Raw genomic sequence first — 26,152 nt, 5'->3', positions numbered from 1 at the left:
CCCCCACCAACTCACCCCATCAGACGCTCACCCCCTCAGACGTTCACTCCCTCAGACGCTCACCACCTCACCCCTTCAGACACTCGCCCCCTCAGACGCTCACCCCCTCAGACGCTCACCCCCTCAGACGCTCACCCCCTCAGACGCTCACCCCCTCAGACGCTCACCCCTCAGACTCTCACCGGCTCAGACTCTCACCCCCTCAGATTCTCACCCCCTCAGATTCTCACCCCCTCAGACGCTCAGATGCACACCCCTCAGACGCTCACCCCCTCAGACGCTAGCCCCTCAGAAGCTCACCCCCTCCGACGCTCACCCCTTCAGACGCTCACCTCCTTAGACGCTCACCCCCACCGCCTCAGACGCTCACACTCTCACCCCCCACCCCCTCAGACGCTCACCTCCCCACCCCCTCAGACGCTCACCCCCTCAGACGCTCACCCCCCCATCCCCCCTTCCCCTCAGACGCTCACCCCTCCCACCACCTCAGACGCTCACCCCCCACGCCCTCAGACGCTCACAACCTCACCCCCTCAGACGCTCACTCCCTCTCACCCCCTCAGACGCTCTCCCCCTCACCCCTCAGACGCTCTCCCCCCCACCCCCTCAGACGCTCACCCCTCACCCATTCAGACGCTCACCCCCTCAGACGCTCACCCCCCCCACACGCTCACCCCCTCAGACGCTCACCCCCCTACCCCCTCAAACGCTCACCCCCCACCCTCTCACTCAGACGCTCACCCCCCACCCCCTCAGATGCTCAGCCCCCACCCCCTCAGACGCTCACCCCCCTATCCCCTCAGACGCTCACCCCTCAGACGCTCACCCCCCACCCCCTCAGACGCTCTCCCGCTCACCCCCTCAGACGCTCACCCCCTCACACGCTCACCCCCTCAGACACCCCCTCAGACGCTCACCCCCTCAGACCCACACCCCCTCCGACGCTCACCCCGTCACCCCCTCAGACGCTCACCCCCTCAGACGTTCACCCCCTCAAACGCTCACCCCCCACCCCCTCAGACGCTCATACCCTCACCCCCCCAACCACTCAGACGCTCACCCCCCACCCCCTCACTCAGACGCTCACCCCCCACCCCCTCACTCAGACGCTCACCCCCCACTCCCTCTGACGCTCACCCCCTCACCCCCCACCCCGACAGATGCTCACCCCCCCACCCCCTCAGACGCTCACCCCCTCAGATGCTCACCCCCTATCCCCTCAGACGCTCACCTCCCCACCCCCTCAGACCCCCTCCACCCCCTCTGACGCTCACCCCCTCACCCCCCACCCCGACAGATGCTCACCCCCTCAGACGCTCACCCCCTCAGACGCTCAGCCCCCACCCCCTCAGACGCTCACCCCCCCACCACCTCAGACGCTCACCCCCTCAGACGCTCACCCCCGCACCCCCTCAGACGCTCAACCCCCACCCCCTCACCCCATCAGAAGCTTACCCCCTCAGACGTTCACCCCCTCAGACGCTTATCCCCTCAGACGCTCACCCCTCAACCCCCTCAGACGCTCACCCCCTACCACCTCAGACGCTCACCCCCCCACCAACTCACCCCATCAGACGCTCACCCCTCAGACGTTCACCCCCTCACTCCCTCAGACGCTCACCACCTCACCCCTTCAGACACTCGCCCCCTCAGACGCTCACCCCCTCAGACTCTCACCCCCTCAGACGCTCACCCCCTCAGACTCTCACCCCCTCAGACTCTCACCCCCTCAGACTCTCACCGGCTCAGACTCTCACCCCCTCAGATTCTCACCCCCTCAGATTCTCACCCCCTCAGACGCTCACCCACTCAGACGCTCAGATGCACACCCCCTCAGACGCTCACCCCCTCAGACGCTAGCCCCTCAGAAGCTCACCCCCTCCGACGCTCACCCCTTCAGACGCTCACCTCCTTAGACGCTCACCCCCCACCGCCTCAGACGCTCACACTCTCACCCCCCACCCCCTCAGACGCTCACTCCCCCACCCCCTCAGACGCTCACCCCCTCAGACGCTCACCCCCCCATCCCCCCTTCCCCTCGGACGCTCACCCCTCCCACCACCTCAGACGCTCACCCCCCACGCCCTCAGACGCTCACAACCTCACCCCCTCAGACGCTCACTCCCTCTCACCCCCTCAGACGCTCTCCCCCTCACCCCCTCAGACGCTCTCCCCCCCACCCCCTCAGACGCTCACCCCTCACCCATTCAGACGCTCACCCCCTCAGACGCTCACCCCCCCCACACGCTCACCCCCTCAGACGCTCACCCCCCTACCCCCTCAAACGCTCACCCCCCACCCTCTCACTCAGACGCTCACCCCCCACCCCCTCAGATGCTCAGCCCCCACCCCCTCAGACGCTCACCCCCCTATCCCCTCAGACGCTCACCCCCTCAGACGCTCACCGCCCACCCCCTCAGACGCTCTCCCGCTCACCCCCTCAGACGCTCACCCCCTCACACGCTCACCCCCTCAGACACCCCCTCAGACGCTCACCCCCTCAGACCCACACCCCCTCCGACGCTCACCCCGTCACCCCCTCAGACGCTCACCCCCTCAGACGTTCACCCCCTCAAACGCTCACCCCCCACCCCCTCAGACGCTCATACCCTCACCCCCCCAACCACTCAGACGCTCACCCCCCACCCCCTCACTCAGACGCTCACCCCCCACCCCCTCACTCAGACGCTCACCCCCCCACTCCCTCTGACGCTCACCCCCTCACCCCCCACCCCGACAGATGCTCACCCCCCCACCCCCTCAGACGCTCACCCCCTCAGACGCTCACCCCCTATCCCCTCAGACGCTCACCTCCCCACCCCCTCAGACCCCCTCCACCCCCTCTGACGCTCACCCCCTCACCCCCCACCCCGACAGATGCTCACCCCCCCACCCCCTCAGACGCTCACCCCCTCAGACGCTCAGCCCCCACCCCCTCAGACGCTCACCCACCCACCACCTCAGACGCTCACCCCCTCAGACCCTCACCCCCCCAGACGCTTACCTCCTCACCCCCCACCCTCTCAGACGCTCACCCCCTCAGACGCTCACCCCCTCAGACGCTCACCCCCTCAGGCGCTCAACCCCTCCACCCCTTCAGACGCTCACCCCCTACCCCCTCAGACGCTCACCCCCTCAGACGCTCACCCCCTCAGACGCTCAACCCCCACCCCCTCACCCCATCAGAAGCTTACCCCCTCAGACGTTCACCCCCTCAGACGCTTATCCCCTCAGACGCTCACCCCTCAACCCCCTCAGATGCTCACCCCCTACCACCTCAGACGCTCACCCCCCCACCAACTCACCCCATCAGACGCTCACCCCCTCAGACGTTCACCCCCTCACTCCCTCAGACGCTCACCACCTCACCCCTTCAGACACTCGCCCCCTCAGACGCTCACCCCCTCAGACTCTCACCCCCTCAGACGCTCACCCCCTCAGACCCTCAGCCCCTCTGACTCTCACCGGCTCAGACTCTCACCCCCTCAGATTCTCACCCCCTCAGATTCTCACCCCCTCAGACGCTCACCCACTCAGACGCTCAGATGCACACCCCCTCAGACGCTCACCCCCTCAGACGCTAGCCCCTCAGAAGCTCACCCCCTCCGACGCTCACCCCTTCAGACGCTCACCTCCTTAGACGCTCACCCCCTCACCCCCCACCGCCTCAGACGCTCACACTCTCACCCCCCACCCCCACAGACGCTCACCCCCCCATCCCCCCTTCCCCTCAGACGCTCACCCCTCCCACCACCTCAGACGCTCACCCCCCACGCCCTCAGACGCTCACAACCTCACCCCCTCAGACGCTCACTCCCTCTCACCCCCTCAGACGCTCTCCCCCTCACCCCCTCAGACGCCCCCCCCCACCCCCTCAGACGCTCACCCCTCACTCATTCAGACGCTCACCCCCTCAGACGATCACCACCCCCACGCGCTCACCCCCCCACCCCCTCAGACGCTCACCCCCCTACCCCCTCAAACGCTCACCCCCTCACCCCCCACCCCCTCACTCAGACGCTCACCCCCCACCCCCTCAGATGCCTAGCCCCCACCCCCTCAGACGCTCACCCCCTATCCCCTCAGACGCTCACCCCCCCCACCCCCTCAGACGCTCACCCCCCACCCCCTCAGACGCTCTCCCGCTCACCCCCTCAGACGCTCACCCCCTCACACGCTCACCCCCTCACTCCCTCAGACACCCCCTCAGACGCTCACCCCCTCAGACGCACACCCCCTCACCCCCTCCGACGCTCACCCCGTCACCCCCTCAGACGCTCACCCCCTCAGACGCTCACCCCCCTCAGACGCTCACCCCCTCAGACGCTCACCCCCTCAACCCATCAGACGATCACCTCCTCAGATGCTCACCCCCTCAGACGCTCACCCGTTCAGACGCTCACCCCCTCAGACGCTCACCCTCTCACCCCCTCAGACGATCACCCCCTCAGACGCTCACCCCCTCAGACGCTCACCCCCTCAGACGCTCACCCCCTCACTCCCTCAGACGCTCGCCCCCTCACTCCCTCAGACGCTCACCCCCTCAGACGCTCATCCCCTCACCCCCCACCCCCTCAGATGCTCAGCCCCACCCCCTCAGACGCTCACCACCCTATCCCCTCAGACGCTCACTCCCTCACCCCCCCACCCCCTCAGACGCTCACCCCCCACCCCCTCAGACGCTCTCCCGCTCACCCCCTCACACGCTCACCCCCTCAGACGCACACCCCCTCACCCCCTCAGACGCTCACCCCGTCACCCCCTCAGACGCTCACCCCTCAGACGCTCACCCTCTCACCCCCTCAACCCCTCAGACGATCACCCCCTCAGATGCTCACCCCCTCAGACGCTCACCCCCTCAGACGCTGACCCCCTCAGACGCTCACCCTCTCACCCCCTCAGACGCTCAACCCCTCAGACGATCACCCCCTCAGACGCTCACCCCCTCAGACGCTCACCCCCTCACTCCGTCAGACGCTCGCCCCGTCACCCCCTCAGACGCTCACCCCCTCAGACGCTCACCACTTCAGACGATCATCCCCTCAGACGCGCACCCCCACCGCCTCAGACGCTCACCCCCTCAGACGCTCACCCCTCAAACGATCACCCCCTCAGACGCTCACCCCCTCAGACGCTCACCCCCTCAGAAGCACACCCCCTCAGACGCTCAAACCCTCAGACGCTCAACCCCTCAGACGCTCACCCCCTCAGACGCTCACCTCCTCACCCCCTCAGACGCTCACCCCCTCAGACGCTCAGCCCCTCAGAAGCAACCCCCCTCAGACCCCATGACCCGCTCAGACCCTCACCCGCTCAGACGCTCACCCCTTCATCCCCCCACCTCCTCAGGCGCTCACCCCCTCAGACGCTCAACCCTTCATCCCCCCACCTCCTCAGACGCTCACCCCCTCAGACGCTCACCCCCTCAGACGCTCACCCCCTCAGACGCTCAGCCCCTCAGACGCGCAACCCCTCACCCCCCCACCCCCTCACACGCCCACCCCCCCAGACGCTCACCCCCTCAAACGCTCACCCCCTCAGACGCTCACCCCCTCAGACGATCACCCACTGAGACGCTCACCCGCTCACCCCCTCAGACGCTCACCCCCTCACCCCCTCAGACGCTCACCCTCAGACGCTTACCCCCTCAGACGCTCAGCCCCTTAGACGCTCAGCCCCTTAGACGCTCCCCCCTCACGCTCACCCCCTCAGACGCTGACCCCCTCAGACGCTCACCCCCTCAGAAGCTCACGCCCTCACACGCTCACCCCCTCAGACGCTCACCCGCTCACTCCCTCAGACGCTCACCCCCTCACTCCCTCAGACGCTCACCCCCTCACACGCACACCCTCTCAGACGCTCACCCCGCTCAGACGCTTACCCCCCTCAGAAGCTCACCCCCTCAGACGCTCACCCTCTCACCCCCTCAGACGCTCACCCCCTCAGACGCTCACTCCCTCACCCCCTCAGACGCTCGCCCCCTCACCCCGTCAGACGCTCGCCCCCTCACCCCCTCAGACGTTCGCCCCCTCACCCCCTCAGACGCTCACCCCCACACCCCCTCAGACGCTCACCCTCTCACCCCCTCAGACGCTCACCCTCTCACCCCCTCAGACGCTCACCCCCTCAGACGCTCAGCCCCTCAGACGCAACCCCCCTCAGACCCTCACCCCCTCAGACGCTCATTCCCCTCACCCCCTCAGACCCTCACCCCCTCAGATCCTCACCCCCACACCCCCTCAGATGCTCATTCCCCTCACCCCCTCAGACGCTCACCCTCTCACCCCCTCAGACGCTCACCCTCTCACCCCCTCAGACGCTCATCCCCTCAGACGCTCACCCCATGACCCGCTCAGACCCTCAGACCCTCACCCCCTCAGACGCTCACCCCTTTATCCCCCCACCTCCTCAGACGCTCACCCCCTCAGACGCTCACCCCCTCACCCCCTCAGACGCTCACCCCATGACCCCGCTCAGACCCTCACATCCTCACCCCCTCAGACCCTCACATCCTCACCCCCTCAGACGCTCATACCCCTCACCCCCTCAGACGCTCACCCCCTCAGACGCTCACCCCATGACCCGCTCAGACCCTCACCCTCTCAGACGCTCTCCCCCTCACCCCCTCAGACGCTCTCCCCTTCACCCCCTCAGACGCTCACCCCCTCAGATGCTCACCCCCTCAGACGCTCACCCCCTCAGACGCTCAGCCCTCACCCCCCCACCCCCTCACACGCCCACCCCCCCAGACGCCCACCCCCCTAGACGTTCACCCCCCTAGAAGTTCACCCCCTCAGACGCTCACCCGCTCACCCCCTCAGACGCTTACCCCTTCATCCCCCCACCTCCTCAGACGCTCACCCCCTCAGACGCTTACCCCCTCAGACGCTCACCCCCTCAGACGCGCAGCCCCTCACCCCCCCACCCCCTCACACGCCCACCCCCCCAGACGCTCACCCCCTCAGACGCTCACCCCCTCAGACGCTCACCTCCTCAGACGATCACCCCCTCAGACGATCACCCGCTCACCCCCTCAGACGCTCACCCCCTCAGACGCTCACCCCCTCAGACGCTCAGCCCCTCAGACGCTCAGCCCCTCAGACCCTCAACCCCTCACCCCCTCAGACGCTCAGCCCCTCAGACGCTCAGCCCCTTAGACGCTCCCCCCTCAGACGCTGACCCCCTCAGACGCTCACCCCCTCAGACGCTCACCCTCTCACCCCCTCAGACGCTCACCCTCTCAACCACTCAGACGCTCACCCCCTCAGACGCTCAGCCCCTCAGAAGCAACCCCCCTCAGACCCTCACCCCCTCAGACGCTCATTCCCCTCACCCCCTCAGACGCTCACCCCCTCACCCCCTCAGACGCTCATCCCCTCACACGCTCACCCCATGACCCGCTCAGACCCTCACCCCCTCAGACGCTCACCCCTTCATCCCCCCACCTCCTCAGACGCTCACCCCCTCAGACGCTCACCCCTTCATCCCCCCACCTCCTCAGACGCTCACCCCCTCAGACGCTCAGCCCCTCAGACGCTCACCCCTTCATCCCCCCACCACCTCAGACGCTCAGCCCCTCAGACGCTCAGCCCCTCAGACGCGCAACCCCTCAGACGCGCAACCCCTCACCCCCCCACCCCCTCAGACGCCCACCCCCCGACGCTCACCCCCTCAGACGCTCACCCCCTCAGACGCTCACCCCCTCAGACGCTCACCCCCTCAGACGATCACCCCGAGACGCTCACCCGCTCACCCCCTCAGACGCTCACTCCCTCAGACGCTCAGCCCCTCAGACGCTCAGCCCCTCACCCCCTCAGACGCTCACCCCCTCAGACGCTCAGCCCCTTAGACGCTCCCCCCTCACGCTCACCCCCTCAGACGCTGACCCCCTCAGACGCTCACCCCTTCAGACGCTCACCCCCTCAGAAGCTCACGCCCTCACACGCTCACCCCCTCAGACGCTCACTCCCTCAGACGCTCACCCCCTCACTCCCTCAGACGCTCACCCCCTCACACGCACACCCTCTCAGACGCACACCCCCCTCAGAAGCTCACGCCCTCACACGCTCACCCCCTCAGACGCTCACTCCCTCAGACGCTCACCCCCTCACCCCCTCAGACGCTCATCCCCTCAGACGCTCACCCCATGACCCGCTCAGACCCTCACCCCCTCAGACGCTCACCCCTTCATCCCCCCACCTCCTCAGACGCTCACCCCCTCAGACGCTCACCCCTTCATCCCCCCACCTCCTCAGATGCTCACCCCCTCAGACGCTCACCCCCTCAGACGCTCAGCCCCTCAGACGCTCAGCCCCTCAGACACGCAACCCCTCAGACACGCAACCCCTCACCCCCCCACCCCCTCAGACGCCCACCCCCCGACGCTCACCCCCTCAGACGCTCACCCCCTCAGACGCTCACCCCTCAGACGATCACCCCCTGAGACGCTCACCCCCTCAGACGCTCACTCCCTCAGACGCTCAGCCCCTCAGACGCTCACCCCCTCAGACGCTCAGCCCCTTAGACGCTCCCCCCTCACGCTCACCCCTCAGACGCTGACCCCCTCAGACGCTCACCCCTTCAGACGCTCACCCCCTCAGAAGCTCATGCCCTCACACGCTCACCCCCTCAGACGCTCACTCCCTCAGACGCTCACCCCCTCACTCCCTCAGACGCTCACCCCCTCACACGCACACCCTCTCAGACGCTCACCCCCATCAGACGCTTACCCCCCTCAGAAGCTCACCCCCTCAGACGCTCACCCCCTCACCCGCTCAGATGCTCACCTCCTCAGACGCTCACCCCCTCACCCCCTCAGAGGCACACCCCCTCAGACGCTCACCCCCTCAAACGCTCACCCCCTCAGACGCTCACCCCCTCACGCCCTCAGACGCTCACCCCCTCACGCCCTCAGACGCTCACCCCCTCAGACGCTCACCACCTCGCCCCGACAGACGTTCACCACCTCACCCGCTCAACCCCTCACCCCCTCAGACGTTCAGATGCTCACCTCCTCAGACTCTCACCCCCTCACCCGCTCACCCCTTCACCCCCTCAGACGCTCACCCCCTCAACCCTCAGACGCTCACCCCCTCAGACGCTCACCCCCTCAACCCTCAGACGCTCACCTCCTCAGACGCTCATCCCCTCAGACGCTCACCCCCTCACCCCCTCAGACGCTCACCCCCTCAGATGCTCACCCCCTCCGACGCTCACCCCCTCAGATCCTCACCCCCTCAGACGCTCACCCAATCAGAAGCTCACACCCTCACTCCCTCAGACGATGACCCCCTCAGACGCTCACCCCCTCCCCCCTTCAGACGATCACCCCCTCAGACGCTCACCCCCTCACCCTCACCCCCTCATCCCCTCAGACGCTCACCCCCACACCCCCTCACTCCCTCAGACGCTCATTCCCCTCACCCCGTCACACGCTCACCCCCTCAGACGCTCACCCCCTCACCACCTCAGACGCTCACCTCCTCAGACGCTCACCCCCTCAACCCCTCAGAAGCTCACCCCATCAGATGCTCACCCCCTCACCCCCTCAGACGCTCACCCCTAAGACTCTCACCCCCTCAGACGCTCTCACCCTCACCCCCTCAGACGCTCACCCCCTCAGACGCTCACCCCCACACCCCCTCACCCCCTCAGACGCTCACCCGCTCACCCCCTCAGACGCTCACCCCCTCACAACCTCACCCCCCCAGACGCTCACCCCCTCCGACGCTCACCCCCTCACACCCTCACTCCATCAGACGATCACCCCCCCAGACGCTCACCCCCTCCCCCCCTTCAGACGCTCACCCGCTCAGACGCTCACCCCCTCAGACGCTCACCCCCTCAGACGCTCAGATGCTCACACCCTCAGACGCTCACCCCCTCACTCCCTCAGACGTTCACCACCTCACCCGCTCAGACGCTCACCCTCTCACCCCCTCAGATGCTCACCCCCTAAGATGCTCACCCGCTCAGACGCTCACCCCCTCAGACGCACACCCCCTCAGGCGCACACCCCCTCAGATGCTCACCCCCTCACCCCCTCAGACGCTCACCCCCTCACACGCTCACCCCCTCAGACACTCACCCCCTAAGACGCTCACCCCCTCAGACACTCACCCCCTCAGACGCTCTCCCCCTCAGATGCTCACCCCCTGAGAAGCTTACCCCTCACCCCCTGAGACGCTCACCCCCTCAGACGTTGACCCCCTCAGACGCTCACCCACTCAGACGCTCACCCCCTCACCCCTTCAGGCTCTAACCCGCTCACCCCCTCAGACGCTCACCCCCTTAGACGCTCACCCCCTCAGATGCTCAGACGCTCACCCCCTCAGACGCTCACCCTCTCAGACGCACACCCCCTCACCCCCTCAGACGCTCACCCCCTCAGACACTCACCCCCTCAGACGCTCACCCTCTAAGACGCTCACCCCCTCAGACGCTCACCTCCTTAGATGCTCACCCTCTCACCCTCTCAGACGCTCACCCCCTCACCCCCTCAGACACTCACCCCCTAAGACGCTCACCCCCTCACCCTCTCAGACGCTCACCCCCTCAGACGCTCACCCCCTCTGACGCTCACCCCCTCACCCTCTGACGCTCATCCCCTCAGATGCTCACCCCCTGAGAAGCTCACTCCTCACCCTCTCAGACGCTCACCCCCTCAGACGTTAACCCCCTCACCCCCTCAGAAGCTCACCCACTCAGACGCTCACCCCCTCACCCCTTCAGACTCTCACCCGCTCACCCCCTCAGACACTCACCCCCTCAGACGCTCACCCCCTAAGACGCTCAGACGCTCACCCTCTCAGACGCTCACCCCCTCAGACGCTCACCCCCTCAGACGCTCACCCCCTCAGACTGACGCTCACCCCCTCAGACGCTTACCCCCTCAGACGCTCACCTCCTAAGACGCTCAGACGCTCACCCTCTCAGACGCTCACCCCCTCAGACGCTCACCCCTCAGTAGCTCACCCCCTCAGAAGCTCAGATGCTCACCCCCTCAGACGCTCAGTCGCTCATCCCCTCAGACGCTCACCCCCTCAGACGCTCACCCCCTCACCCACTCAGAAGCTCCCCCCCTCACCCCCTCAGAAGCTCACCCCCTCAGACGCTCACCACCTCACTCCCTTAGACGCTCACCACCTCACCCACTCAGACGCTCACCCCCTCACCCCCTCAGATGCTCACCCCCTTAGATGCTCACCCCCTCAGATGCTCACCCCCTCAGACGCTCACCCTCTCTGACGCTCACCCCGTCAGACGCTCACCCCCCCAGACGCTCATCCCCTCACCCCCTCAGATACTCACCCCCTCAGACGCTCACCCCCTCAGACGCTCACCCCCTTAGACGCTCACCCCCCCAGACGCTCATCCCCTCACCCCCTCAGACGCTCACCCCCTCAGATGCTCACCCCCTCAGACGCTCACCCCCTCACCCCGTCAGACGCTCACCCCCTCAGATGCTCACCCCCTTAGACGCTCACCCCGTCAGACGCTAACCCCCACAAATCCTCACCCCGTCAGACGCTCACACCCTCACTTCCTCAGACGTTCACCCCCTCAGACGCTCCCCCCTCACCCCCCCACCCCCACAGACGCTCACCCCCCACCCCCTCAGACGCTCACCCCCTCAGACGCTCACCCCCTCACCCCCTCAGACGCCCACCCCCTCAGACGCTCACCCCCCACCCCATCCCCTCAGTCGCTCACCGCCTCACCCCCTCAGATGCTCACCCCCTCAGACGCTTATCCCCTCAGACGCTCACCCCTCAACCCCCTCAGATGCTCACCCCCTACCACCTCAGACGCTCACCCCCCCACCAACTCACCCCATCAGACGCTCACCCCCTCAGACGTTCACCCCCTCACTCCCTCAGACGCTCACCACCTCACCCCTTCAGACACTCGCCCCCTCAGACGCTCACCCCCTCAGACTCTCACCCCCTCAGACGCTCACCCCCTCAGACCCTCAGCCCCTCTGACTCTCACCGGCTCAGACTCTCACCCCCTCAGATTCTCACCCCCTCAGATTCTCACCCCCTCAGACGCTCACCCACTCAGACGCTCAGATGCACACCCCCTCAGACGCTCACCCCCTCAGACGCTAGCCCCTCAGAAGCTCACCCCCTCCGACGCTCACCCCTTCAGACGCTCACCTCCTTAGACGCTCACCCCCTCACCCCCCACCGCCTCAGACGCTCACACTCTCACCCCCCACCCCCTCAGACGCTCACCCCCCCATCCCCCCTTCCCCTCAGACGCTCACCCCTCCCACCACCTCAGACGCTCACCCCCCACGCCCTCAGACGCTCACAACCTCACCCCCTCAGACGCTCACTCCCTCTCACCCCCTCAGACGCTCTCCCCCTCACCCCCTCAGACGCCCCCCCCCACCCCCTCAGACGCTCACCCCCCCACCCCCTCAGACGCTCACCCCCCTACCCCCTCAAACGCTCACCCCCTCACCCCCCACCCCCTCACTCAGACGCTCACCCCCCACCCCCTCAGATGCCTAGCCCCCACCCCCTCAGACGCTCACCCCCTATCCCCTCAGACGCTCACCCCCCCCACCCCCTCAGACGCTCACCCCCCACCCCCTCAGACGCTCTCCCGCTCACCCCCTCAGACGCTCACCCCCTCACACGCTCACCCCCTCACTCCCTCAGACACCCCCTCAGACGCTCACCCCCTCAGACGCACACCCCCTCACCCCCTCCGACGCTCACCCCGTCACCCCCTCAGACGCTCACCCCCTCAGACGCTCACCCCCCTCAGACGCTCACCCCCTCAGACGCTCACCCCCTCAACCCATCAGACGATCACCTCCTCAGATGCTCACCCCCTCAGACGCTCACCCGTTCAGACGCTCACCCCCTCAGACGCTCACCCTCTCACCCCCTCAGACGATCACCCCCTCAGACGCTCACCCCCTCAGACGCTCACCCCCTCAGACGCTCACCCCCTCACTCCCTCAGACGCTCGCCCCCTCACTCCCTCAGACCCTCACCCCCTCAGACGCTCATCCCCTCACCCCCCACCCCCTCAGATGCTCAGCCCCACCCCCTCAGACGCTCACCACCCTATCCCCTCAGACGCTCACTCCCTCACCCCCCCACCCCCTCAGACGCTCACCCCCCACCCCCTCAGACGCTCTCCCGCTCACCCCCTCACACGCTCACCCCCTCAGACGCACACCCCCTCACCCCCTCAGACGCTCACCCCGTCACCCCCTCAGACGCTCACCCCCTCAGACGCTCACCCTCTCAACCCCTCAGACGATCACCCCCTCAGATGCTCACCCCCTCAGACGCTCACCCCCTCAGACGCTGACCCCCTCAGACGCTCACCCTCTCACCCCCTCAGACGCTCAACCCCTCAGACGATCACCCCCTCAGACGCTCACCCCCTCAGACGCTCACCCCCTCACTCCGTCAGACGCTCGCCCCGTCACCCCCTCAGACGCTCACCCCCTCAGACGCTCACCCCCTCAGACGCTCACCACTTCAGACGATCATCCCCTCAGACGCGCACCCCCCTCACCCCCCCACCGCCTCAGACGCTCACCCCCTCAGACGCTCACCCCTCAAACGATCACCCCCTCAGACGCTCACCCCCTCAGACGCTCACCCCCTCAGAAGCACACCCCCTCAGACGCTCAAACCCTCAGACGCTCAACCCCTCAGACGCTCACCCCCTCAGACGCTCACCTCCTCACCCCCTCAGACGCTCACCCCCTCAGACGCTCAGCCCCTCAGAAGCAACCCCCCTCAGACCCCATGACCCGCTCAGACCCTCACCCGCTCAGACGCTCACCCCTTCATCCCCCCACCTCCTCAGGCGCTCACCCCCTCAGACGCTCAACCCTTCATCCCCCCACCTCCTCAGACGCTCACCCCCTCAGACGCTCACCCCCTCAGACGCTCACCCCCTCAGACGCTCAGCCCCTCAGACGCGCAACCCCTCACCCCCCCACCCCCTCACACGCCCACCCCCCCAGACGCTCACCCCCTCAAACGCTCACCCCCTCAGACGCTCACCCCTTCAGACGATCACCCACTGAGACGCTCACCCGCTCACCCCCTCAGACGCTCACCCCCTCACCCCCTCAGACGCTCACCCTCAGACGCTTACCCCCTCAGACGCTCAGCCCCTTAGACGCTCAGCCCCTTAGACGCTCCCCCCTCACGCTCACCCCCTCAGACGCTGACCCCCTCAGACGCTCACCCCCTCAGAAGCTCACGCCCTCACACGCTCACCCCCTCAGACGCTCACCCGCTCACTCCCTCAGACGCTCACCCCCTCACTCCCTCAGACGCTCACCCCCTCACACGCACACCCTCTCAGACGCTCACCCCGCTCAGACGCTTACCCCCCTCAGAAGCTCACCCCCTCAGACGCTCACCCTCTCACCCCCTCAGACGCTCACCCCCTCAGACGCTCACTCCCTCACCCCCTCAGACGCTCGCCCCCTCACCCCGTCAGACGCTCGCCCCCTCACCCCCTCAGACGTTCGCCCCCTCACCCCCTCAGACGCTCACCCCCACACCCCCTCAGACGCTCACCCTCTCACCCCCTCAGACGCTCACCCTCTCACCCCCTCAGACGCTCACCCCCTCAGACGCTCAGCCCCTCAGACGCAACCCCCCTCAGACCCTCACCCCCTCAGACGCTCATTCCCCTCACCCCCTCAGACCCTCACCCCCTCAGATCCTCACCCCCACACCCCCTCAGATGCTCATTCCCCTCACCCCCTCAGACGCTCACCCTCTCACCCCCTCAGACGCTCACCCTCTCACCCCCTCAGACGCTCATCCCCTCAGACGCTCACCCCATGACCCGCTCAGACCCTCAGACCCTCACCCCCTCAGACGCTCACCCCTTTATCCCCCCACCTCCTCAGACGCTCACCCCCTCAGACGCTCACCCCCTCACCCCCTCAGATGCTCACCCCATGACCCGCTCAGACCCTCACATCCTCACCCCCTCAGACCCTCACATCCTCACCCCCTCAGACGCTCATACCCCTCACCCCCTCAGACGCTCACCCCCTCAGACGCTCACCCCATGACCCGCTCAGACCCTCACCCTCTCAGACGCTCTCCCCCTCACCCCCTCAGACGCTCTCCCCTTCACCCCCTCAGACGCTCACCCCCTCAGATGCTCACCCCCTCAGACGCTCACCCCCTCAGACGCTCAGCCCTCACCCCCCCACCCCCTCACACGCCCACCCCCCCAGACGCCCACCCCCCTAGACGTTCACCCCCCTAGAAGTTCACCCCCTCAGACGCTCACCCGCTCACCCCCTCAGACGCTTACCCCTTCATCCCCCCACCTCCTCAGACGCTCACCCCCTCAGACGCTCACCCCCTCAGACGCGCAGCCCCTCACCCCCCCACCCCCTCACACGCCCACCCCCCCAGACGCTCACCCCCTCAGACGCTCACCCCCTCAGACGCTCACCTCCTCAGACGATCACCCCCTCAGACGATCACCCGCTCACCCCCTCAGACGCTCACCCCCTCAGACGCTCACCCCCTCAGACGCTCAGCCCCTCAGACGCTCAGCCCCTCAGACCCTCAACCCCTCACCCCCTCAGACGCTCAGCCCCTCAGACGCTCAGCCCCTTAGACGCTCCCCCCTCAGACGCTGACCCCCTCAGACGCTCACCCCCTCAGACGCTCACCCTCTCACCCCCTCAGACGCTCACCCTCTCAACCACTCAGACGCTCACCCCCTCAGACGCTCAGCCCCTCAGAAGCAACCCCCCTCAGACCCTCACCCCCTCAGACGCTCATTCCCCTCACCCCCTCAGACGCTCACCCCCTCACCCCCTCAGACGCTCATCCCCTCAGACGCTCACCCCATGACCCGCTCAGACCCTCACCCCCTCAGACGCTCACCCCTTCATCCCCCCACCTCCTCAGACGCTCACCCCCTCAGACGCTCACCCCTTCATCCCCCCACCTCCTCAGACGCTCACCCCCTCAGACGCTCACCCCTTCATCCCCCCACCACCTCAGACGCTCAGCCCCTCAGACGCTCAGCCCCTCAGACGCGCAACCCCTCAGACGCGCAACCCCTCACCCCCCCACCCCCTCAGACGCCCACCCCCCGACGCTCACCCCCTCAGACGCTCACCCCCTCAGACGCTCACCCCCTCAGACGCTCACCCCCTGAGACGCTCACCCGCTCACCCCCTCAGACGCTCACTCCCTCAGACGCTCAGCCCCTCAGACGCTCAGCCCCTCACCCCCTCAGACGCTCACCCCCTCAGACGCTCAGCCCCTTAGACGCTCCCCCCTCACGCTCACCCCCTCAGACGCTGACCCCCTCAGACGCTCACCCCTTCAGACGCTCACCCCCTCAGAAGCTCACGCCCTCACACGCTCACCCCCTCAGACGCTCACTCCCTCAGACGCTCACCCCCTCACTCCCTCAGACGCTCACCCCCTCACACGCACACCCTCTCAGACGCTCACCCCCCTCAGAAGCTCACGCCCTCACACGCTCACCCCCTCAGACGCTCACTCCCTCAGACGCTCACCCCCTCAGACGCTCATCCCCTCAGACGCTCACCCCATGACCCGCTCAGACCCTCACCCCCTCAGACGCTCACCCCTTCATCCCCCCACCTCCTCAGACGCTCACCCCCTCAGACGCTCACCCCTTCATCCCCCCACCTCCTCAGACGCTCACCCCCTCAGACGCTCACCCCCTCAGACGCTCAGCCCCTCAGACGCTCAGCCCCTCAGACACGCAACCCCTCAGACACGCAACCCCTCAGACGCCCACCCCCCGACGCTCACCCCCTCAGACGCTCACCCCCTCAGACGCTCACCCCTCAGACGATCACCCCCTGAGACGCTCACCCGCTCACCCCCTCAGACGCTCACTCCCTCAGACGCTCAGCCCCTCAGACGCTCACCCCCTCAGACGCTCAGCCCCTTAGACGCTCCCCCCTCACGCTCACCCCCTCAGACGCTGACCCCCTCAGACGCTCACCCCTTCAGACGCTCACCCCCTCAGAAGCTCATGCCCTCACACGCTCACCCCCTCAGACGCTCACTCCCTCAGACGCTCACCCCCTCACTCCCTCAGACGCTCACCCCCTCACACGCACAACCTCTCAGACGCTCACCCCCCTCAGACGCTTACCCCCCTCAGAAGCTCACCCCCTCAGACGCTCACCCCCTCACCCGCTCAGATGCTCACCTCCTCAGACGCTCACCCCCTCACCCCCTCAGAGGCACACCCCCTCAGACGCTCACCCCCTCAAACGCTCACCCCCTCAGACGCTCACCCCCTCACGCCCTCAGACGCTCACCCCCTCACGCCCTCAGACGCTCACCCCCTCAGACGCTCACCACCTCGCCCCGACAGACGTTCACCACCTCACCCGCTCAACCCCTCACCCCCTCAGACGTTCAGATGCTCACCTCCTCAGACTCTCACCCCCTCACCCGCTCACCCCTTCACCCCCTCAGACGCTCACCCCCTCAACCCTCAGACGCTCACCCCCTCAGACGCTCACCCCCTCAACCCTCAGACGCTCACCTCCTCAGACGCTCATCCCCTCAGACGCTCACCCCCTCACCCCCTCAGATGCTCACCCCCTCCGACGCTCACCCCCTCAGATCCTCAACCCCTCAGACGCTCACCCAATCAGAAGCTCACACCCTCACTCCCTCAGACGATGACCCCCTCAGACGCTCACCCCCTCCCCCCCTTCAGACGATCACCCCCTCAGACGCTCACCCCCTCACCCTCACCCCCTCATCCCCTCAGACGCTCACCCCCACACCCCCTCACTCCCTCAGACGCTCATTCCCCTCACCCCGTCACACGCTCACCCCCTCAGACGCTCACCCCCTCACCACCTCAGACGCTCACCTCCTCAGACGCTCACCCCCTCAACCCCTCAGAAGCTCACCCCATCAGATGCTCACCCCCTCACCCCCTCAGACGCTCACCCCCTAAGACTCTCACCCCCTCAGACGCTCTCACCCTCACCCCCTCAGACGCTCACCCCCTCAGACGCTCACCCCCACACCCCCTCACCCCCTCAGACGCTCACCCGCTCACCCCCTCAGACGCTCAGACGCTCACCCCCTCACAACCTCACCCCCCCAGACGCTCACCCCCTCCGACGCTCACCCCCTCACACCCTCACTCCATCAGACGATCACCCCCCCAGACGCTCACCCCCTCCCCCCCTTCAGACGCTCACCCGCTCAGACGCTCACCCCCTCAGACGCTCACCCCCTCAGACGCTCAGATGCTCACACCCTCAGACGCTCACCCCCTCACTCCCTCAGACGTTCACCACCTCACCCGCTCAGACGCTCACCCTCTCACCCCCTCAGATGCTCACCCCCTAAGATGCTCACCCGCTCAGACGCTCACCCCCTCAGACGCACACCCCCTCAGGCGCACACCCCCTCAGATGCTCACCCCCTCACCCCCTCAGACGCTCACCCCCTCACACGCTCACCCCCTCAGACACTCACCCCCTAAGACGCTCACCCCCTCAGACACTCACCCCCTCAGACGCTCTCCCCCTCAGATGCTCACCCCCTGAGAAGCTTACCCCTCACCCCCTGAGACGCTCACCCCCTCAGACGTTGACCCCCTCAGACGCTCACCCACTCAGACGCTCACCCCCTCACCCCTTCAGGCTCTCACCCGCTCACCCCCTCAGACGCTCACCCCCTTAGACGCTCACCCCCTCAGATGCTCAGACGCTCACCCCCTCAGACGCTCACCCTCTCAGACGCACACCCCCTCACCCCCTCAGACGCTCACCCCCTCAGACACTCACCCCCTCAGACGCTCACCCTCTAAGACGCTCACCCCCTCAGACGCTCACCTCCTTAGATGCTCACCCTCTCACCCTCTCAGACGCTCACCCCCTCACCCCCTCAGACACTCACCCCCTAAGACGCTCACCCCCTCACCCTCTCAGACGCTCACCCCCTCAGACGCTCACCCCCTCTGACGCTCACCCCCTCACCCTCTGACGCTCATCCCCTCAGATGCTCACCCCCTGAGAAGCTCACTCCTCACCCTCTCAGACGCTCACCCCCTCAGACGTTAACCCCCTCACCCCCTCAGAAGCTCACCCACTCAGACGCTCACCCCCTCACCCCTTCAGACTCTCACCCGCTCACCCCCTCAGACACTCACCCCCTCACCCCCTCAGACGCTCACCCCCTAAGACGCTCAGACGCTCACCCTCTCAGACGCTCACCCCCTCAGACGCTCACCCCCTCAGACGCTCACCCCCTCAGACTGACGCTCACCCCCTCAGACGCTTACCCCCTCAGACGCTCACCTCCTAAGACGCTCAGACGCTCACCCCCTCAGACGCTCACCCCCTCAGACGCTCACCCCCTCACCCACTCAGAAGCTCCCCCCCTCACCCCCTCAGAAGCTCACCCCCTCAGACGCTCACCACCTCACTCCCTTAGACGCTCACCCCCTCAGACGCTCACCCCCTCTGACGCTCACCCCCTCACCCTCTGACGCTCATCCCCTCAGATGCTCACCCCCTGAGAAGCTCACTCCTCACCCTCTCAGACGCTCACCCCCTCAGACGTTAACCCCCTCACCCCCTCAGAAGCTCACCCACTCAGACGCTCACCCCCTCACCCCTTCAGACTCTCACCCGCTCACCCCCTCAGACACTCACCCCCTCACCCCCTCAGACGCTCACCCCCTAAGACGCTCAGACGCTCACCCTCTCAGACGCTCACCCCCTCAGACGCTCACCCCCTCAGACGCTCACCCCCTCAGACTGACGCTCACCCCCTCAGACGCTTACCCCCTCAGACGCTCACCTCCTAAGACGCTCAGACGCTCACCCCCTCAGACGCTCACCCCCTCAGACGCTCACCCCCTCAGACGCTCACCCCCTCACCCACTCAGAAGCTCCCCCCCTCACCCCCTCAGATGCTCACCCCCTCAGACGCTCACCCCTCAGTAGCTCACCCCCTCAGAAGCTCAGATGCTCACCCCCTCAGACGCTCAGTCGCTCATCCCCTCAGACGCTCACCCCCTCAGACGCTCACCCCCTCACCCACTCAGAAGCTCCCCCCCTCACCCCCTCAGAAGCTCACCCCCTCAGACGCTCACCACCTCACTCCCTTAGACGCTCACCACCTCACCCACTCAGATGCTCACCCCCTCACCCCCTCAGATGCTCACCCCCTTAGATGCTCACCCCCTCAGATGCTCACCCCCTCAGACGCTCACCCTCTCTGACGCTCACCCCGTCAGACGCTCACCCCCCAGACGCTCATCCCCTCACCCCCTCAGATACTCACCCCCTCAGACGCTCACCCCCTCAGACGCTCACCCCCTTAGACGCTCACCCCCCCAGACGCTCATCCCCTCACCCCCTCAGACGCTCACCCCCTCAGATGCTCACCCCCTCAGACGCTCACCCCCTCACCCCGTCAGACGCTCACCCCCTCAGATGCTCACCCCCTCAGACGCTCACCCCGTCAGACGCTCACCCCCACAAATCCTCACCCTGTCAGACGCTCACACCCTCACTCCCTCAGACGTTCACCCCCTCAGACGCTCCCCCCTCACCCCCCCACCCCCACAGACGCTCACCCCCTCACCCCCCCACCCCCTCAGACGCTCACCCCCTCAGACGCTCACCCCCTCACCCCCTCAGACGCCCACCCCCTCAGACGCTCACCCCCCACCCCATCCCCTCAGTCGCTCACCGCCTCACCCCCTCAGACGCTCACCCCCTCAGACGCTCTCCCCCTCAGATGCTCACCCCCTGAGAAGCTCACCCCTCACCCCCTGAGAAGCTCACCCCCTCAGACGTTGACCCACTCAGACGCTCACCCCCTCACCCCTTCAGACTCTCACCCGCTCACCCCCTCAGACGCTCACCCCCTTAGAAGCTCACCCCCTCAGATGCTCAGACGCTCACCCCCTCAGACGCTCACCCTCTCAGACGCACACCCCCTCACCCCCTCAGACGCTCACCCCCTCAGACACTCACCCCCTCAGACGCTCACCCCCTAAGACGCTCAACCCCTCAGACGCTCACCTCCTTAGATGCTCACCCTCTCAGATGCTCACCCCCTCACCCCCTAAGACGCTCACCCCCTCACCCCCTCAGACGCTCACCCCCTCAGACGCTCACCCCCTCTGATGCTCACCCCCTCACCCTCTGACGCTCACCCCCTCAGATGCTCACCCCCTGAGAAGCTCACTCCTCACCCTCTGATACGGTCACCCCCTCAGACGTTAACCCCCTCACCCCTCAGACGCTCACCCACTCAGACGCTCACCCCCTCACCCCTTCAGACTCTCACCCGCTCACCCCCTCAGACACTCACCCCCTCAGACGCTCACCCCCTAAGACGCTCAGACGCTCACCCTCTCAGACGCTCACCTCCTCAGACGCTCACCCCCTCAGACTGACGCTCACCCCCTCAGACGCTCACCCCCTAAGACGCTCAGACGCTCACCCTCTCAGACACTCACCCCCTCAGACTCTCACCCCCTCAGTAGCTCACCCCCTCAGAAGCTCAGATGCTCACCCACTCAGACGCTCATCCCCTCAGAAGCTCCCCCCCTCACCCCCTCAGACGCTCACCCCCTCAGACGCTCACCCCATCAGATGCTCACCCCCTCAGATGCTCACCCCCTCAGACGCTCACCCCCTCACCCCGTCAGACGCTCACCCCCTCAGATGCTCACCCCCTCAGACGCTCACCCCGTCAGACGCTCACCCCCACAAATCCTCACCCCGTCAGACGCTCACACCCTCACTCCCTCAGACGTTCACCCCCTCAGACGCTCCCCCCCTCACCCCCCCACCCCCACAGACGCTCACCCCCTCACCCCCCACCCCCTCAGACGCTCACCCCCTCAGACGCTCACCCCCTCACCCCCTCAGACGCCCACCCCCTCAGACGCTCACCCCCCACCCCATCCCCTCAGTCGCTCACCGCCTCACCCCCTCAGACGCTCACCCCCTCAGACGCTCTCCCCATCAGATGCTCACCCCCTGAGAAGCTCACCCCTCACCCCTTGAGAAGCTCACCCCCTCAGACGTTGACCCACTCAGACGCTCACCCCCTCACCCCTTCAGACTCTCACCCGCTCACCCCCTCAGACGCTCACCCCCTTAGACGCTCACCCCCTCAGATGCTCAGACGCTCACCCCTTCAGACGCTCACCCTCTCAGACGCACACCCCCTCACCCCCTCAGACGCTCACCCCCTCAGACACTCACCCCCTCAGACGCTCACCCCCTAAGACGCTCACCCCCTCAGACGCTCACCTCCTTAGATGCTCACCCTCTCACCCTCTCAGACGCTCACCCCCTCACCCCCTCACCCCCTAAGACGCTCACCCCCTCAGACGCTCACCCCCTCTGACGCTCACCCCCTCACCCTCTGACGCTCACCCCCTCAGATGCTCACCCCCTGAGAAGCTCACTCCTCACCCTCTGATACGCTCACCCCCTCAGACGTTAACCCCCTCACCCCCTCAGACGCTCACCCCCTCACCCCTTCAGACTCTCACCCGCTCACTCCCTCAGACACTCACCCCCTCACCCCCTCAGACGCTCACCCCCTAAGACGCTCAGACGCTCACCCTCTCAGACGCTCACCCCCTCAGACTGACGCTCACCCCCTCAGACGCTCACCCCCTAAGACGCTCAGACGCTCACCCTCTCAGACACTCACCCCCTCAGACGCTCACCCCCTCAGTAGCTCACCCCCTCAGACGCTCAGTCGCTCATCCCCTCAGACGCTCATCCCCTCAGAAGCTCCCCCCCTCACCCCCTCAGACGCTCACCCCCTCAGACGCTCACCACCTCACTTCCTCAGACGCTCACCACCTCACCCACTCAGACGCTCACCCCCTCACCCCCTCAGATGCTCACCCCCTCAGATGCTCACCCCCCAGACGCTCACCCTCTCTGACGCTCACCCCGTCAGACGCTCACCCCCCCAGACGCTCATCCCCTCACCCCCTCAGATACTCACCCCCTCAGACGCTCACCCCCTCAGACGCTCACCCCCTTAGACGCTCACCACCCCAGACGCTCATCCCCTCACCCCCTCAGACGCTCACCCCCTCAGACGCTCACCCCCTCACCCCGTCAGGCGCTCACCCCCTCAGATGCTCACCCCCTCAGACGCTCACCCCGTCAGACGCTCACCCCCTCAAATCCTCACCCCGTCAGACGCTCACACCCTCACACCCTCACTCCCTCAGACGTTCACCCCCTCAGACGCCCCCCCTCACCCCCCCCCCACCCCCACAGACGCTCTCCCCCTCACCCCCCCACCCTCAGACGCTCACCCCCTCAGACGCTCACCCCCTCAGATGCTCAACCCCTCACCCCGTCAGACGCTCACCCCGTCAGACGCTCACCCCGCCAGACGCTCACCCCCTCAGACGCTCACCCCCTCAGAAGCTCATCCCCTCAGACGCTCACCCCCTCACCCCCTCAGACGCTCACCACCTCAGACGCTCACCCCCTCAGACGATCATTCCCTCAGACGCTCATTCCCTCACCCCCTCAGATGCTCAACCCCTCACCCCCACAGACGCTCACCCCCTCAGACGCTCACCCCCTCATCCCCTCAGACGCTCACCCCCTCACCCCCTCAGACGCTCAGTCGCTCACCCCCTCAGAAGCTCACCCCTTCAGACGCTCAGATGCTCACCCCCTCAGAAGTTCACCACCTCACCCGCTCAGACGCTCAACCCCTCACCCCCTCAGACGCTCAACCCTCAGACTCTCACCCCCTCAACAGCTCACCCCCTGAGACGCTTATCCCTTCACCCCTCAGACGCTCACCCCCTCAGACGTTCACCCCCTCACCCCCTCAGACGCTCACACCCTCAGACACTCACCTCCTCAGAAGCTCACCCCCTCAGACGCTCACCTCCTCAGACGCTCACCCCCTCAGACGCTCATCCCCTCAACCCTCAGACACTCACCCCCTCAGACGCTCACCCACTGAACCCCTCAGAAGCTCAGACGCTCACCCCCTCAGACGCTCACCCCCTCAGACGCTCACCCCCTCACCGCCTCAGACGCTCACCCCCTCAGACGGTCACCCCCTCACCCCCTCAGACGCTCACCCCCTCAGACGCTCACCCCCTCAGACCCTCACCCCCACAGACGCTCACGCCCTCAGACGCTCACCCCCTCAGACGCTCACCCCCTCAACCCTCAGACGCTAACCCCCTCAGACGCTCACCCCCTAAACCCCTCAGAAGCTCAGACGCTCACCCCCTCAGACGCTCACCCCCTGATCCCCTCAGACGCTCAGACTCTCAACCCCATCAGACGCTCACCCCCTCAGATGCTCACCCCCTCAGAAACTCACCCCCTAAGACTCTCAGACGCTCACCCCCTCACCCCCTCAGACGCTCACCCCCTCAGACGCTCACCCCCTCAGATCCTTACCCCCTCAGACGCTCACCCCCTCAGACGCTCACCCCCTCAACCCCTCAGACGCTCACCCCCTCAGATCCTCACCCCCTCAGATCCTCACCCCCTCAGACGCTCACCCCCTCAGACGCTCACCCCTTCAGAAGCTCATCCCCTCAGACGCGCACCCCCTCAGACGCTCATTCCCTCATCCCCTCAGATGCTCACACCCTCAGATGCTCACCCCCTCAGACGCTCACCCCCTCAGACGCTCACCCCCTCAGACGCTCAGTCACTCACCCCCTCAGACGCTCACCCCTTCAGACGCTCAGATGATCACCCCCTCAGACTCTCACCCCCTCAAAAGCTCACCCCCTCAGACGCTCACCCCCTCAGACGCTCACACCCTCAGACACTCACCCACTCGGAAGCTCACCTCCTCAGACGCTCACCCCCTCAGACGCTCATCCCCTCAACCCTCAGACGCTCATCCCCTCAGACGCTCACCCCCTCAGACGCTCACCCCCTCACCCCCTCAGACGGTCACCCCCTCACCCACTCAGACGCTCACCCCCTCAGACGCTCACCCACTGAACCCCTCAGAAGCTCAGACGCTCACCCCCTCAGACGCTCACCCCCTCATCCCCTCAGACGCTCACCCCCTCAGACGCTCATCCCCTCAGACGCTCACCCCCTCAGACGGTCACCCCCTCAGACGGTCAACCCCTCACCCCCTCAGACGCTCACCCCCTCAGACGCTCACCCCCTGAACCCCTCAGAAGCTCAGACGCTCACCCCCTCAGACGCTCACCCCCTCATCCCCTCAGACGCTCACCCCCTCAGACGCTCACCACCTCAGACGCTCACCCCCTCAGACGCTCACCCCCTCAGAAGCTCAGACGCTCACCCCCTCAGACGCTCACCCCCTAAGACTCTCAGACGCTCACCCCCTCAGACGGTCACCCCCTCAGACGCTCACCCGCTCAGATCCTCACCCCCTCAGATTCTCACCCCCTCAGACGCTCACCCCCTCAGACGCTCACCCCATCAGACGCTCACCCCCTCAGATCCTCACCCCGTCAGACGCTCACCCCCTCAGACGCTCACCCCTTCAGAAGCTCATCCCCTCAGACGCTCACCCCCTCCGACGCTCATTCCCTCATCCTCTCAGATGCTCACCCCCTCAGACGCTCACTCCCTCAGACGCTCACCCCCTCAGACGCTCACCCCCTCAGACGCTCACCCCCTCAGACGCTCACCACCTCACCCGCTCAGACACTCAACCCCTCACCCCCTCAGAAGCTCACCCCCTCAGACTCTCATCCGCTCACCCCCTCAGACGCTTACCCCTTCACCCCCTCAGACACTTACCCCCTCAGACGCTCACCCCCTCAGACTCTCACCCCCTCAGACGCTCATCCCCTCAACCCTCAGACGCTCACCCCCTCAGACGCTCACCCACTGAACCCCTCAGAAGCTCAGACGCTCACCCCCTCAGACGCTCACCCTCTCATCCCCTCAGACGCTCACCCCCGCAGACGCTCAACCCCTCAGACGGTCACCACCTCACCCCCTCAGATGGTCACCCCCTCACCCCCTCAGACGCTCACCCCCTGACCCCCTCAGACGCTCACCCCGACCCCCTCAGACGCTCACCCCCTCAGACGCTCACCCCCTCACCCCCTCAGACGCTCACCCACTCAGACGCTCACCCCCTCAGACGCTCAC

Source organism: Phyllobates terribilis, unplaced genomic scaffold, assembly GCF_046119375.1.
Source record: "Phyllobates terribilis strain yellow unplaced genomic scaffold, ASM4611937v1 Scaffold_175__1_contigs__length_3988992, whole genome shotgun sequence".
Taxonomy (NCBI): Eukaryota; Metazoa; Chordata; class Amphibia; order Anura; family Dendrobatidae; genus Phyllobates; species Phyllobates terribilis.
Note: the sequence above shows the minus strand (reverse complement) of the source record.